The 13,815-nt window shown below is 49.0% G+C and overlaps 1 protein-coding gene across 13 annotated transcripts in view; it reads left to right on the top strand.

Moving 5' to 3' along the window:
- Rbm47 (RNA binding motif protein 47) overlaps window positions 1-13,815 on the top strand; it is a 135,213-nt gene that overhangs the window by 46,168 nt on the left and 75,230 nt on the right. For 10 of the 13 annotated variants that reach the window (XM_006974618.4, XM_076546370.1, XM_042257467.2 and 7 more), the window contains one exon: window positions 11,347-11,429. The exons of 1 other annotated variant lie outside the window; for it this stretch is intronic. The gene's annotated coding sequence lies outside the window, so the exon portion shown is untranslated. Of the gene's footprint in view, window positions 1-4,841; window positions 4,978-11,346; window positions 11,430-13,815 lie in introns of those variants that run through there. 2 more of the 13 variants (XM_042257466.2, XM_076546372.1) reach the window with 1 other exon arrangement.

The following is a 13,815-nucleotide window of genomic DNA, read 5'->3' as shown; positions in this document are numbered from 1 at the left end:
CACACACACACACTGCAAATAAACACACAGAATGGCCTATCAGGTGGATGCAGGGAGGGCAGGGACAGCCAGCCACTGTCCGGGGACATGTTGCGTTCTGAGGTCTGCTTTGCTTATTTTTTTTACGTGGAGCTTGTAGAGGGTGGGTGGAATTCTGCTGGTATCTGGGAGGAGATAGAAGTCCCAGGCAGTGTGGATCCTCACTCTCCAGAGACATCTGCACCTGGGGAAAAGGGGAGGCGACTGCAGCTCAGAACCTCTCCATTTCTGGTCTTGTTGTGCAGCCCATGCTGACTTCCAGACGAAGTTCATCCTTCCTGGGGCAGCCTTGTGGTAGAATTAGGCCTGCGCTGCCGCACTTCAGTGCATTGCTCTTGTGTTTTCAGCTTTGATCATAGGAAGCTCTGCATGCATTTAGAAGGAGTGCAGAGTTCTGCACTCTCTTCCTCCCTTTCTCCTCCCTCCTCCTCCTCCTCCTCCTTTTCTTCTTCTTCTTCTTTTTTTTTTTTTTTTTTTTTTTTTGACATATAGCCCAAGCTGGCCTTGGACTCACTGCATAGACAGCTGTGTGCCACCACACTGGGTTCCGTGCAGTGCCTGGGGTAGAACCCGGGACTTGAAGCACTCTATGGGCCGAGCTACATCCTGAGCCCAGTTCTGCATTTTCCCCGTGGAGAATCCAGACTGTCTTATGCTTCTGGTAAAACTTCTGTCAGATTCCGACCCTGTTAGGAAATCCCTGGTGATTGTGCAAACTCCGAGTGCTTTGGGTGTGTGGACAGCAGTATTTTGGCTGACTCCTCACGCTCTTAATTGCTGTGCCTCTGACTCTGGAGGCGAATTAGAGAGAAGGTACTGTTCCCAAAGCGAGTGTGTGGTTGTGAGCTACCGGGTGGATAATGTTCCCAAAGTAAGTGGGTGGCTGTGAGTGAGTGATTCCACAGTCCCGGTTCTCATGGCTGTCCTGTTATAAGTAATTTTGGAGGGGGAAAAGAAAGGTAAATGTCAAAATCCGCCAAAAATCGGGAAGAACACATGGTTATCTATCTAATTTGTGGTTTGCTGTGCCCAGGCGTCAGCTTGGTGGGGGGTAGGGGGGATTTTGTATCACCAGACAGAATTGGGAACTGGGCAGTCACAGGCCAGCGTTCTTTCTACCCCATGATAAGCACTGACTTCCAAGAACACAACCCCTCCCTCCCTCCATGCTACCAAGTCTTCCTGATTTGGGTGGGGCCCTGAAAGATGGTGGGGTGATAGACTAATGAACCGCGGGAGAATTCTGCTGAGTCAGGACTTTGCGCTGGAGCCGGTTGCCCATGGTGAGCTGTCAAATAGAATTGCCTGGGCACAGCTTTCTACAGTTCAGAGGTGGGAGAGGTTTGTGTGAGCCCTGGGTAAGCGCTGGCCCAACACTTGGCCTGACTTTTCCCTTTTTTTTTTTTTTTTTTTTTGATTATTACAACTAAATTTTATAGTACGAATTCTGTTTCATTTCCCCTTTTCATTTTCTTTTTTTCTTTAGTGTCCAAAGCAATGTTGCTTTTCCTTTCTGTAGATAAAACCTCATCCTGCCCAGGCTGGACTTGAACTCCCGATCTTGCCTCTACCTCTCGAATGCCAGGACCGTAGGGGTGCATCAGTGTGCCTGGCAATATAGGTTTCATACAGTCGTGTCATTGATTGTGCTTTGCTCATATTCTGCTCACAGCCCCTTGTCTTTCCCCAAATAGTCCTGTGTTTGCTTGCATGTTGCATATATTCCAATAGAGAACATGAACAAGTATTTGTCTCTGTGTCTGGCTTATTTTCATTAGCATCATTATCTCGAGTTTCATCCACTCTTCTGCAAAACGACATTTGCTTGTTCTTTCTCCAAATTGCATGTGTGTCCGTCCTCTTCTTTACCGGTTCGTCTGGATGTATCTAGGCTGATTCCATCGTTTGGCTGTTGTGTGTGTAGTGGTTCAACACACACGGATGTGCCAGAGTCTCTATAGTGCGTTGACTTAGAAGCCTCCTGTACAGCCAAGAAGGTTACACCTGGATCACGTGATCCTTCTGCTTTCCGTAGTGGCTGCATCCCTTTACATCCCTGGCTGGCTCTCTGGGGTGATTTTATTGAGATACTAGGTTATGTGGAGTGCTCTGCCTCCTCTGGGATGCTAAAGTGAACAGAGACAATAACCCTGACTCCATGGAGGCCACTGCTGGGGACAGCTGAGCACTAACCAGGTTTGGCCAGCATTTAATTTAACTGCAGTCTGTGCTAAGCACTGTGAGAAAGCAGTGTGGGGTGGGAGAAGGTGGGGGCCGACTACCTGCTTTAGGCTGGGAGAAAGGCTTCTTGGAGCGAGTGGCACTTGCCTGAGTGAGACTGGAGGAGTGGAGTTGGCCCTAGGTACTGGTGAAACAAAACACTGCCGGCCCCGATGAAGCAACATCTTTCATTTTGACAAACGATTAGCTTAGGGGATAGAAATAAAAAAGAAAAGATGAGTCACAAGCTGGCATTTCCCTACATGCTGGACGGCAGTGGAAACCAGCCTCGCCTCTGGCCTCCTCTGTCCCTTCTCTCCTCTTTCCCCCTTCCTCCCTCCCTTTCTTTTGACCAGAGGCTGGCTAGCTCATCTTCAGACTCTCCAGCCTCCTGTCTCCACCTCAAGTGCTGGGATTACAGGCGTGCATCACAACCCCTGGCGTTTTCCCAAGTAGTTTCAATGTGGGGCCATTTGAATCATGTCAGAATCAAACCAACACCCAGAGACACTGTTGTGCCCAACATGTTATCCAATTGCACTTCAAAAGGAAGAGGTCGCAGCCGGTGCCTGCAACCCCGGCTCCTGAGCAGTCAAGGCAGAAAGATCAGGAATTGAAGATCAACCTGCTATATACACATCAAGTAGAAGGCCGTCTTAGCCACATGAGCAGTGTTATCTCTGAAAAATAAACCGTGTACCACCGACTACCACCGATAACAGAGGGAAGGAGGACAGGAAGTGATGTCTGGGCTTGGCTGTCGGATTGTCAGAACGTTATCCCTGGGATGGCGACGAGAGGGATCACCGGACACTCAAGGTGGGACTGATGTCCCTTAGCACATTTCTTAGGAGATCATCGTGTGTGTGTGTGTGTGTGTGTGTGTGTGTGTGTGTGTGTATGTGTGTATATGTGTGTGTGTGTGCACGCCCCGTAAACCTTGCTGGTTCTTGGGTTGCAGAGACGCACCTTTATTATTATTTTTTTTGACCCAAGATCTGCTGATGTGGCCTGGCCTCCAGCTCTGCGCCTCCTCCCAGCTGAGTCTTCCACGGACTGCATTGTGCGCCACTGCGCCTGCTCAGAGATGAACCTCTAAGCTGTTGGGACAGCTCTCTGAAATCCATTGTTTCTGTGTGAACCTGGAGACACCAGATCCCTCATACACCTGCTTTCTCAGCCTCAGAACAAAAGGCTCTCTCGTTCACCACTGGTCTCTGGTCTCAAAGGCTTACCTGCAGAGATTACACACCTTCCATGGTCACTCTGGGATCTGAGAAATAGATGAGATTTTGTCTTTGTTTTGTTTGGTTTGGTTTTTTTGAGACAGGGTTTCTCTGTGTAGCTTTGCCCCTTTCCTGGAACTCACTCTGTAGACCATGCTGGCCTGGAACTCACAGAGATTCACCTGCCTCTGCCTCCTGAGTGCTGGGATTAAAGGTGTGCGCCACCACTGCCCGGCTGAGATTTTGTTATTAGAAGAAGAAGGACTTGAGGTAGACCTAAGGAAGGGCTTGGGGGTGTTGTTGAAACTAATTTGATTAAAGGATCATTATCTGACCAAGTGAGAGTGTTTCACTTTTCAAATGTTACGTATTGACTAGTGATAGACCCTGCTTTTGGGGCGGGGGACAGGTAGATTCTAAAAAGGGCTAAAAAACGAGTATGTGTGCTTGTGATAATTTCAGTGTCGGAAGAAAAGTGAAGAGAGGAGAGGAACGGAGTGTAGGGCTTATGGACAGGCTCTTTTAAAAGAACAGCTGGAAGCCAGCACTGTGGCTCACACTTCCATATGTGAGTGCCACCAGGCTGGTGGCAGTCAGTGGACGGCACTCGGGAGCTCTCTTCCACCATGGGCCCTGGGGATCCAGATGAGGTCTTCAGTCTTGCGCAGCAAGCACTTTGACCGTCTGAGACATTCTGTAACTCCAGGCTCAGGGACTCTGACTTCCTCTCCGGCTTCCCTGGGCATCAGGCGCACATGTGGTGCACATACATGTACATAGGCAAAGCACCTATACACATACAAATAAAAATTAACAAAAATCTTTTTTAAAAAATGTTCAGCTGGGCACAGTGGGGCACGCCTGTTATCTTGGTACTTGGGAGGCAGAGGTATGAAGATCAGGAGTTCAAGGCCAGCTTCAGCCACATAGCCAATTCAAGGCCAATCTAGGCCATATGCATGGGACCTTTTATTTTGGGCATATCTGGTTTTTAAATTTTATCTTCGCGGAGTTTGTGTATTTGTGGGGCATTTTTCAGAAAGATGAGCAATTTGGCCCTCCCTCCTTCCCATCCACCCCCATTTGTGTGCATGTTTATTTTGTTTTGTTTTAGGATATTGGAGTCTCCTGTAGCCCAGGCTGGTCTCAAACTCTGTAGCTGAGGATAAACTTGAAGTGATCTATTTCCATCTTCTAAATGCTGGGGTTGGAGACCTGGGACACCCACAAGGCTTCCATCCTGTCGCACCTAAACAAATGCCAAGTGTTTCTTGAGACACCGGGATTTCCCCATGTCAGGGTTATTTCAAAGACAAAGTTGAGGACCATTTGCTTCCTTTGGTTTTCTTGGTGCAGAGATACCCTGGCACTCCCGAGTCACACCGACGGCAGAATGTGAACTTGTAGTTCTGCTTTCTTGGCCCTGACTCCTGTGAGATCTGTGCTTGCTTGGGATCGGCTGTCTGGCTTCGCCTTGCCAAAGTGAAAGCAGGTATTCAAATATTCAAATTAAATAGCAGTTAGCATTGAGATGGAATCAGCTATTCAATTTGTCAGCCTCAAACCATATTATTTAGTGGCAACCCAGTTTTCATAGTGACTTGGAGCTGTGCCCCTAGCCCATGGTAGTGCCCTGTCCCTCTCATCTAGCAGCATGTGGCATGCCCCCTCAGGTCTCCCTGATGGGGGCATTGGTGGACAGGCTGGGCTTGCTGCCTGCTTTTGTGTCCAGGGACCACAAGAGGGCGGCTTGCCCAGAGAAGCCAGGTGAGAAAGGACTGTTCTTCAGAGGGTGGAGACTTGGGACTCTTTGAAAGCGATTCTTGCATAACGAAAGCCTTCTTACATCCCAAGCCAGTTTCGTCCACACAAAGAGAGGACGTATGCAGGATAACTTTAAGAAGAGTTCTTTCCTCCGCATACTTCCCCGTTTCTTTATATATATATATAAATATATATAAAGAATATATATATATTCCAACCATTTCTTCTCGTGGCGTCCTCTCCTCCATCTTTCTTACCTTCAGTCTTTTTTTTTTTTTTTTTTTTTTTTTTTTTGGTTTTTCGAGACAGGGTTTCTCTGTGTAGCTTTGCGCCTTTCCTGGAACTCGCTTTGGAGACCAGGCTGGCCTCGAACTCACAGAGATCCGCCTGCCTCTGCCTCCCGAGTGCTGGGATTAAAGGCGTGCGCCACCACCGCCCGGCTCCTTCAGTCTTTATGGCAGTATCATTCTCTCTCTCTTTCTCTTTCTCTCTGTCTCTCCCTCCCTCTCTCCCTCCGTTCCCCCCCCCCCCCTGTGTTCTCTGGATGTTTGTACCTGGAAGCCAGGTGTCTTCATCTTACTGTCCACCTCACTTTTGGAGACTATCACTGCATACATACAGCACATTTTGGAGGTCTCTCTCTGCATACAGCACAGCACTCTATTGGCTAGATTGTCAGACCAGTAGACTCCAGGGATCCCCCTTTCTCTGCCCACTCCTCCCACTTCCCCTGACCCCCCCCTCCCCCAAGTTTTAAGGTTATTAGTGTGTGTGACTTTTTTTTTTTTGTTTGTTTGTTTTTTTGTTTTTCGAGACAGGGTTTCTCTGTGTAGCTTTGCGCCTTTCCTGGAACTCACTTGGTAGCCCAGGTTGGCCTCAAACTCACACAGATCCACCTGGCTCTGCCTCCCGAGTGCTGGGATTAAAGGCTGCGCCTCCACCACCCAGCGTGACTGTTTATATAGATGCTGGGGGTTGAAACTGAGTGTCCTCTTGTAGCTTTGGCTTTGCTTGGAGCTCTATGTAGCCCAGGCTGGTCTCAAATTTGCCGTCTCCTTCCTGACTCAGCCTTCCAATGCTTGGCTGGCCGATGCAAACTTCCATGTCCGGCTTCTCTTCATTCTGAAAATTCTCTGTTCATTCACAAATGTTATTTTTCTACACGTGATCTCAGCCCAAATGCTGAGGAGGTATTTATTGTGGTCCTTTCTTGAAGGCTGTGTGAGAGCCTGGGAGAAAGCCAAGAAAATCAAACCCAGAGTATCCCTAGACAATATCTAGGTATTTAACCCTTTGTTACCTTGCTTGTTGTCTTAGTCTGGCTCATGTTCACTGAGGGGGAGAACAACCTTTAGTTACACAATCATCAGTCTCTCGTTTGTTTTTTAATGTTTATTTCTGCTTTAATTAGCATTCGTTGCTCTTACATATGTAGACTAATTGACTCAAGGATCCTTCCTGTGAGGGAAGTGCTGCTCTTAGCCCTGGGGACTGACAGATACGTGAGGAAAGGGACTGCTGTCACGCTTCAGTCACACTTGGGTGACAGATGGGAAGGGACACTTGTTTTCTGATGCTTTAAAAACTAAAGCAGTTTTTAAAGAAATACACGTTTTCTCACATGGGTAAATGACTAAAATCCCAGCTTTTAAGAGGTGGAGGCAGAGAGACCAGGAGTTCAAGGTCAGCCTCAACTACATAGTTCTGGGCTAGCAATCACAGCAGTTCTCATGTCTGTTTCCTTCCCTCTGTTCTTCCTTCCCTTTCTTCTTCTCTCCTCTCCTCTCCTCTCCTCTCCTCTCTTCTCCTCTCTTTTCTTCCTTCCCCCCTCCTCTAAAAGGCAAGGCTCCCATGTCTGCATATGACGCCCTTGGGCAGTGTCTGCATTTCCATGGTTGAACACACTGACCATTCCAGTTCCGCATCTCTAACTTTGACCCCAAGCATCGCTGTGCCCATGTCTCCCAGCCCTCCTCCGCATTGCGGTCAGGGTGCTCCTCCATGCGATTCCAGGAAGTCTCCCTTCCTGGTTAGAAGTCTTCAATGACTCCCTGTGCCATCAGATAGGAACTCTGGTTCCTCTGCGCATTCAGCCTCAGGTCCTACCCACAGTCCACCTCACTTGCCTAACTAGATACTATTCTCTTCCTGTCCTGTCCTCCCCCATGACTCTGGAAAAAGGCCTCTTTTCATCCTTCATCCCTGTCTATTGGACACATGGGACCTCCTTTAAAGACTTGACTCTCACACTCCTTGATTAGTCGAGACCGAGAAATCCTGCCTTCCTGGTGTCCATTGCTCCTTGCACATGTAGCTGACATCCCAGTGTTTTACAATGTTCTCCCTGCAAGTCCCTGTCATACTAATCTGCTCCCACTTAGAAAGCAGGGGGCCGGTTGGTGGTGGCGCACGCCTTTAATCCCAGCACTCGGGAGGCAGAGGCAGGAGGATCTCTGTGAGTTCGAGGCCAGCCTGGTCTACAGAGTGAGATCCAGGAAAGGCGCAAAGCTACAAAGAGAAACCCTGTCTTGAAAAACCAAAAAAAAAAAAAAAAAAAAGAAAAGAAAGCAGGGGCTTTGTGTAGCTAGAGTTTTCCTGCCTTGCCCACAGTCAGGACATATCTTTCTTACCTGCCAGTCCCACAGCCGCTCAGACCCAACCAAGTAAACACAGAGACTTATATTGCTTACAAACTGTATGGCCGTGGCAGGCTTCTTGCTAACTGTTCTTATATCTTAAATTAATCCATTTCCATAAATCTATACCTTGCCACGTGGCTCATGGCTTACTGGCATCTTCACATGCTACTTGTCCTGGCAGCGGCTGGCAGTGACTCCTCTGCCTTCCTGTTCTTTCTTTTCTCCTCTCTGTTAGTCCCGCCTATACTTCCTGCCTAGCCACTGGCCAATCAGTGTTTTATTTATTGACCAATCAGAGCAACACATTTGCCATACAGACCATCCCACAGCAGCTTTGTCTTTTCAACTCAATATGTCTAGCCTAGGAGCCTGGATCGTAAGTGCCATGGCAGTAAAAAATATATCCATTTGATCCACAGTTGCTATTCCGTGCATTTGCCAAATGGGCCCGGTGTGTGATAGGTGTTCACTTCATGTGTATGGAAAGCATGAATGGTGGTAGTGGTTTGGCCCAAGGATAGAAAACTGAAGAGCCATGGCTGGCATCAAGCTAAGGTCCTATTTCATGTGGCCTTACGGTACCACAGAGTTTCTAAATTTAATAGCTGTGGATAGAGTGTACGCCCCTGCACGTCCTGCTGTGCACTCCAGTGCTTCAATTGTGAACTTAGCCCCCTCTGCTTATCTCGGGCCTGATGGTCCTGAGACACGGTGCTGGGGTGTGGGAAGCTGGCGCTGATTGATTTCCTTGGGGGGTGTCGTAAGACGATATCTAGAAAAGCAGCGTCTGCAGCAGGAGTCGATGTCCTCATAGTTGTGGAAGCTAGAATTCAAGATCAGAGTGTCCACAAATTGGGGTCTCCCGAGGCCTCTCTTCAGCTTGCAGGTGGCTACCTTCTTTAATATTTTTTAACACATTTTTTTTATTGTTGGGTGCCAAGGCATGCATGGAGGTCAGAGGACAACTTGCGGGAGTCAGTCCTTTCCTTCCACCGTGTGGGTCCCAGGGACCAAACTCACTTCTGGTGATGAGGGCCCAAGGTGGCCGTCTTCTTGCTGGTTCATCTTGTGGTCCGTGTCCTCCTAGCCTCTTCTTCCAAGGACTCCGAACATTATGTCAGGACCCATCCCGGTGATCTCATTTAACTTGGATCACCGCTCTGAAAAGCTGATCTCTAAATGCAGCCCCCTTCTGAGCCACCGAAGGCTGGGGCTTCAGCCAATGAAAGCAGCAGGACGGTATCCCATTGGAGGCGGGGGCGGGGCTTCAGCCAATGAGAGCAGCAGGACGGTATCCCATTGGAGGCGGGGCGGGGCTTCAGCCAATGAGAGCAGCAGGACGGTATCCCATTGGAGGCGGGGCGGGGCTTCAGCCAATGAAAGCAGCAGGACGGTATCCCATTGGAGGCGGGGCAGGGCTTCAGCCAATGAGAGCAGCAGGACGGTATCCCATTGGAGGCGGGGCGGGGCTTCAGCCAATGAAAGCAGCAGGACGGTATCCCATTGGAGGCGGGGCAGGGCTTCAGCCAATGAGAGCAGCAGGACAGTATCCCATTGGAGGCGGGGGCGGGGCTTCAGGCAATGAAGGCCGCAGGACCATATCTTGTACAAGGCAGGGGTGTGGACTCTCAGCATCTGTGGCTGCTTCCTTGTATCCAATTCCTGTTTTATAACACGTCAATAAAGAGGAGCCCAGGAACACTCCTGGGAGAGCGCAGTGCCTTCCAGTCTAACGATCTCAGCTCCTAGTGGTTTTGATCTTGGGATCACACGCGTGTATCTTGAGAAACGAATCTTTCAACATGCCAGGCAGAACTTCGGTGTTTTTCTGTCTAGAAATCTGTCCCCTTTCGTTTTGATCTTTTGGAAAGCTGACCTGTGGGCTGCACACTTCCTTTGTGTGCAGGGTTTGGTGGACTGGGAGATAAAAGTCAGGTAACGACATGGTACCACCTCCGTTTGCTGTAAGCAAACAGTCGGGTTCTTTATTACCCTTGAAATGGGCACTCGTGACACAGGTTGGACTCAGAGAAGCGAGGCCCTGCCAAGTGTCTGTGGGTCAAAGTTCCTCCAGGCACTGCATGTTAATCAGAAGTTCAAGCCTAGTTAGCTTAGCCACTGCGTTGGGGAGAACTTTGGAATAAATGATTACTGAGTTGGATTCAGGAGTTACCATGCTTCATAATTCCTTCCTAAGAGGCAGGCTGCAGTCTTCCTTGGTAGGGACAGGAGTGAGGCTCTTGTCACAGTTTAATTCATTCTCTGTGGAGTGGCATTATAAAATAAAATTTACTGTACAGAACCTGGCTGCTCAAAAGTGTTTAAGTGGCCATAAAAAATTCGAACAGTCCCAGCACTCGGGAGGCAGAGCCAGGCAGATCTCTGTGAGTTCAAGGCCAGCCTGGGCTACCAAGTGAGTTCCAGGAAAGGCGCAAAGCTACACAGAGAAACCCTGTCTCAAAAAACAAAGCAAACAAACAAACAAACAAAATTCCAACAGTTAGGGAGGCCCACCTGTGTGTGCAGAAGCCAGCTGTAAAGGGTTCCTGAAGCTGAAGGAATCTATAGAACCCTTACTCCTTCAGTCCATCATGGTGTCTCTCACATGTAATCACAACACTTAGGAGCCGGAGGCAGGAATGTCAGGAATTCAAGGCCAGCCTCACCTCATAGTACCTTAGAGGCCGGCCTGGGCTACGTGAGACCCTGTCACAAAGCAAAGCAAGAGAAAACCATGGTCAAGATCACCCAGCTTGCAGGCAGTAGAGCTGAGTTCTGTCACCATGTTGAACGTGCAGGGTTCTCTTCTCTCGTCTTCCTCTCTTACTCAGAGTGAGACGTTTTCCCCTTGGAATGTCATATAGCTAACATGAGGAGCATTGCGAAACCGTCAAAAGGATGTCATCTCTTTCCTTGGGGGGAATTTCCTATAATGCTTGGTTATATTCCCTTGTAGGATGGAAACACAGTGTTTTTCTTCTTACCTCTCTTCTACCATTATCAGTCGTTCTTTTAAAAGAAATGAAAGCCGGGCAGCGGTGGCGCACGCCTTTAATCCCAGCACTGGGGAGGCAGAGCCAGGGGGATCTCTGTGAGTTCGAGGTCAGCCTGGTCTACAGAGTGAGTTCCAGGAAAAGCACAAAGCTACACAGAGAAACCCTGTCTCGAAAAACAAAACAAACAAACAAACAAAAGAAATTTCTATTACATTTACTTATTTTGCATGTATATGTTTGGCGCGGGGTGGGGGTGGGGAGAGTGTGTGTACCATGGCATATATGTGGCAGTCCAAAGACAGCTTGTATATGTTAGTCCTCTCCTTCCATCGTCTCGGTCCTCAGGACTGAAGTCAAGCGCCTTTACTCTTGGAGTTTACAGGCTGAGCCCTCTTCCTGGCTCCCATCGGTGGTTCTTAACAGCACTTCTGGGTTCCTAATGCCATCTTTTTCATTTCACAGCTCAGGAAACAAAGATATTAGAAGGACGCTTGGCTCTTGGCTACCCAGCCTCGCTCAGCCGTTCCCCAGCTCACTGGAATTTGGTAAGTTAAGGTGGCTTCATGTTGACCACTGCTCAGATGAACACAGGACAGGGGTTCAGAACATTACTTAGTAGGTTCCATAGGCACATGATCGTGCTTCCTCATTATTATTTCTATCTTCAAGATTTATTTTTATTGTTCAGTTTTACGTGTATGCCTGTGTGTCTGTATGAGCGTCTGCCATGTGTATGTTGCTGCCCAGGGAGTCCAGAAGAGGGATTGGATCTGCTGGAGCCAGAGTCACAGACCACTGGGAACCACCAGATAGGGATGTTGGTCCTCTGAAAGAGCAGATGCTCTTAACCGCTGAGCTATCTCTCCAGTCCCTTATTATTATTAAAAATAAACAAATAAATAACCGATATGTTGTTTTATCTGTGGCCCAGTGGCCGACCTGAGCCAGCCACTGCCCTGCTGCTGAGGTCGAGGCCTGGATGAGCCTTAGTGTCTCCACGACCACAGCCTCTGTTCCTGCCCCAGCTGCCGGCACCTGGGGAGCCAAATGCTGGTTTTTAACCAAGTCTCTATGGTTTGATTTTATCAATAAAGACTCAGGAGCCAGATGCTGCAGTGGAAACCTGCTAGCTCAGAGGGACAGAGAAGGCACCAGCTGACCTTCCTCCTCCGCCATCCTCCCAGAAAGAGGGCTCTCTCCCATGCCTTCTGAAACAAAACTCCTCCAAGCGACGTCCCTCCCTTCTACTTCCTGTGCCTCCCCCCACCCACTTCCCCTCACTCTCCAGAGTGGCTTCCAGTCAACTGGTTGCTTGCTCCGCCTCTTGACCTAATGGTTGATTTTATTTAAATGACTCAGTCTCAGGGTCCCCGGTGTGAGCAAATGCCCTGCAACACCAACGCCACCTTGTTTTATCTTTAGCTAACATACCAGGCAGAGTACCCCGTGTGTTTGTCCGTGCCAACGTCCCGACAGGAATGGGAAAAGCCATGATTTGTCTGTCTTTGTTTTGTTTTGTTTCGTGTTGGTCTTGATGGGCGTATTTAGTAGTGAGTTCACACTTGGGCTGTCACTGGATTCCCCTTCACTCTGCAATGCCGCCCTCGGCACACACCCACCCATCAACCGTGACCCAAGAAGCCTGCAATACCTGGGGTGTGTCTTATGGAGACTTAGATTCTGGGAGTCCTTACATAACACGCATGAAATGTTCACAGGGGGCAGTGCACTTCCTTTTGGGGGAACGGGGAACTGAATTTTCAGGAGGAGACAATAGTGCACTGACTGAACTAATGGGAACCCTGTGCCTACCAAGTGAAAAATTTAGGATCTTCTTACTAGAAGAGAAACCTGTTAAAGGTGTAGAAAATGGCAGCCGAGTTGTGTGCTGTAGGAGAAGCAGGTCCTTCCAAATCACATGGCCTCACACCCATGTACACACAGGTACCTACCTATACATGCCTGCAGACTACACACACACACACACACACACACACACACACACACACACACACACACACACTCAAAAATGGAGAAAGAAAATAAATGAGTCTCTGATGCTGTCTGGAGCCAGAAGTTGACAGTCGGACAAAGTCTGGAACTTTATTTTTATTTTTTGGTTTTTCGAGACAGGGTTTCTCTGTAGCTTTGGAGCCTGTCCTGGACTAGCTCTGTAGACCAGGCTGGCCTCGAACTCACAGAGATCCACCTGCCTCTGCCTCCTGAGTGCTGGGATTACAGGCATGAGCCACCACCGCCTGGCCAACGTCTGGAACTTACGTGACATTTCAGCAGACTCAGGCGAAAGAATGACTTAGTAGGGAGAGGGGGACGGGCGACAGGCAGCACTGACTGGGGACAGCCATGTGAGGGTTCCACCGTAATCCGAGAGCTCCAGCAGCAAGGATTAGCACAAACCTGGTGGGTCCAGGTGGAGAGGAGGGGCTTCAGGTGTGGAACAAGGACTTGGTTACCTTTCTGGAACGATCTCTGATGTCCTTGCAGAGGTGGATTTTAAGCTGAGGGTAGGATGTGATTGCTGCTGTGGTTGGAGTTCAGACAGAGCTCTTCCCGTGTCGGTCAGTATTATTCCTGGAGCTGGGTCTTAAGCCTGGTTTTCCTGTCAATCCTCTCTAGTGCTCTCACCTGCATCTCTCACGATGACGACCAGCTTCTGGGGCGAGTCGGCCTTACCTCCCATAGGCTCCTCTTTCTTTTCACTGCCTTTTAATGGGAGCAGGCAAAGGTGATCGGTGATCGTCCGCATAGTCATTCCCCCCACCAAAGGCCGCGTGTGAAAAAGTGTAGAATGTGAGAGGAGCACCTGCTCTCAGCTCCATGACTCGTGCTGACGCCATCCATCCAAAGGACTGTTGAAGTCAATGTGGTCGCAGATGCCTGTAATCCCAGAACTTCAGAGATGGAGGCGGG

The sequence above is a fragment of the Peromyscus maniculatus genome, chromosome 10 (genome assembly GCF_049852395.1).
Source record: "Peromyscus maniculatus bairdii isolate BWxNUB_F1_BW_parent chromosome 10, HU_Pman_BW_mat_3.1, whole genome shotgun sequence".
NCBI classification, from domain to species: Eukaryota; Metazoa; Chordata; class Mammalia; order Rodentia; family Cricetidae; genus Peromyscus; species Peromyscus maniculatus.
Note: the sequence above shows the minus strand (reverse complement) of the source record. Positions and strands in the feature narration are given on the sequence as shown.